The following is a 2,617-nucleotide window of genomic DNA, read 5'->3' as shown; positions in this document are numbered from 1 at the left end:
CTTAATTTGTCCTCCGTGCTTCCTTCTTCTTGATTCTCTTCCAGATTCCTGTATTTTCTGCGTTGTGTTGTGCACTACCATAATCGCAGGCAAGAATCAGTTTTCGAGAGCAATAGTCTGTGTGCCTCTCCTACATATGAATTTGAAATGTAAGCGTATCTATAATGGGTAGTCAAACGAAAACATGACAAATGGAGAAAAGTAAGTAAACGGTTTATTGTTTCTCAAGTAAACACCATAACTGATAATACATTTATTCCTCCCTGAGACAAGACGGTCAACGCTCTCATGGAAAATGTTTACACTTTCGTACGGAACCAGACCTGCACCTTTTCGTCCGAAACAACTCGACGGCCACGAATGTCTTTCTCCAGGGCTCCAAAAATTTCGAAATCGCGTGAGGAGAGATCCGGACTATATGGAGGATGAGTAAGGCCTTCCCAGCGAAAGGTTTGCAGCGAAGTCGAAACAACGTCGGCAACGTGCGGGCGGGTATTATCCTGCAACGGAATGATGCAGTCCGTCAACATTCCAAGGCATCTGCACTTGACGGCACGCTTTAATTTTGCAAAGTGTCCACGTACCGTTGTGCGTTAATTGTGGCACCGTGTTGCAGAAGGTCAATGAGCAGTCCTTGCAGCCAAAGAAAAAGGTCTTCATGAATCTCTCGGAACTGGTGTGCCTGTTGTTTCGACTACGGTGCACAAATTTCGCTGGGAAGCCGTTACACATCCTCCACACAGTCCCAAACTCTACTCATGCGATTTCCATATTTTTTGATCCCTGGAGAAAGAGATTCGTGGTAGTTCATTAGATGCGGACGATAAGGAGCATCTCTGATTCCGTAAGCAACCTCAAACATTTTATCATGAAGGCACTGACCGTCTTGTTCACAGTGGGACAAATGTGTTAATAGTTATGTCGATTACCTCTGAAATAATTAACTGTTTACTTCCGTTTTTCTATCTGTCTTGTTATCATTTGATTGCCACTTATAGATAACTCCTACATGTACTAGTAAACTAAAACTAAACTCCTGAACAGGCCATGAAGGCCCAACGGTACTGACCGGCCGCCGTGTCATCCTCAGCTCATAGGCGTCACTGGATGCGGATACGGAGGGGATTGTGGTCAGCACACCTCTCTCCCAGCCGTATGTCAGTTTCCGAGACCGCAGCCGCCACTTTTCAATCAAGTAGCTCCTCAGTTTGCTTCACAAGGGGTGAATGCACCCCGCTTGCTAACAGCGCTCGGCAGACCGACTGGTCACCCATCCAAGTGCTAGCCCAGCCCGACAGCGCTTAACTTCGGTGATCTGATGGGGACCGGTGTTACCACTGCGGCAAGGCCGTTGGCAAATATACTAGTATTCGCTTCAAATTAACGTCGATTTTATATCAACACACGACACAAAAATGGATACTGTGAGAACGGCTACCCTAGACACATCGTACTTCATGGACCCCACAGATATAGACACTGTTGCTTGTATGCCACTGTCACAGTTCTCTGCCCGAAAAAAAATTGCTGACTTTACTGTTTCCTAGAGATTTTAACATCTAATAGTCTCATTATTAATACAGCATATCTAGGGACAGGCAACATATGTTTGAGCCGACAGCTCCTTAAAATAAAAAAAGAATCGTTACTTCTATTGTCCCACGTTCACTTTTACCGGTATACATTAACACCCTTACTTCTACTGTCCTACGTTCACTTTTTACTTCTATTGTCCCACGTTCACTTTTACCGGTATACATTAACACCAGTTGAATCCACAATTAAATTAATCATTAAGATTTAGTGCGAGTGACTTATTCATACGGCAATACGGCTGGCTGCACGCATTCTGTTTATGACTGACCGAGTCCTAGTCTTTGTAGCATCATGATGGCCACCAGAATGATCCCTCATGGATTACTAAGAACGCCTTGTAGAGGTGGTATTCCACATCTATCCTCTGGCATATGAATAACGAGTCATTTATATGAATTTTTGCCTTGGTGCAGTAACAAATACGGCGTATTGCTGTGCTGCGTCGTTCTAAAGGGAGAGAGAGGGTGTACAAAGTGCCAGCCGGTTGTACAGGGGTGTATTACATCATATATTAAGATCAGCTGTCACGCAGCTTGCCAAGAGGTTGGAAGCTACTGCTAGCTGACTGTTAAGGCCAGACCATAAAATGTTTCTATACAGCAGAATCTTTCAGTGCTGCAAACTGTAATTTGTATCGACTTATGTCTCCCGTGCGACTTTGGCGAAAAATTTATTTAGTATAGAAGTTACATTTCCAGAAACGAATATTTTTATATTTCTATAGTCCCGTTTCATCCTCAGTACGACTAAGGCGTGCGTCTTTATTGCCAAGTAAACTGACAAAAGGTAATTTTTGTTATACTCACAAAACTGCTCTCTGTTCTGTCTGCCTCCACGCACTGTTTATATAGGCGCTACCCAACCATAGAGTCGGGAGCTACAGCGTCTCATTATATCAGTAAGCAATTTCTGTTACAAAAATAAAAAAAATGGTTCAAATGGCTCTGAGAACTACTTAAACCTAACTAACCTAAGGACATCACACACATCCATGCCCGAGGCAGGATTCGAACCTGCGACC

At 43.7% G+C, this 2,617-nt stretch overlaps 1 pseudogene; it reads right to left on the bottom strand.

The window, feature by feature from the left end:
- Positions 1-1,238: 1,238 nt before the first annotated feature.
- Positions 1,239-1,356, bottom strand: LOC124727117 (annotated as a pseudogene).
- Positions 1,357-2,617: the final 1,261 nt, after the last annotated feature.

Source organism: Schistocerca piceifrons, chromosome 1 (assembly GCF_021461385.2).
Source record: "Schistocerca piceifrons isolate TAMUIC-IGC-003096 chromosome 1, iqSchPice1.1, whole genome shotgun sequence".
Taxonomy (NCBI): Eukaryota; Metazoa; Arthropoda; class Insecta; order Orthoptera; family Acrididae; genus Schistocerca; species Schistocerca piceifrons.
Note: the sequence above shows the minus strand (reverse complement) of the source record. Positions and strands in the feature narration are given on the sequence as shown.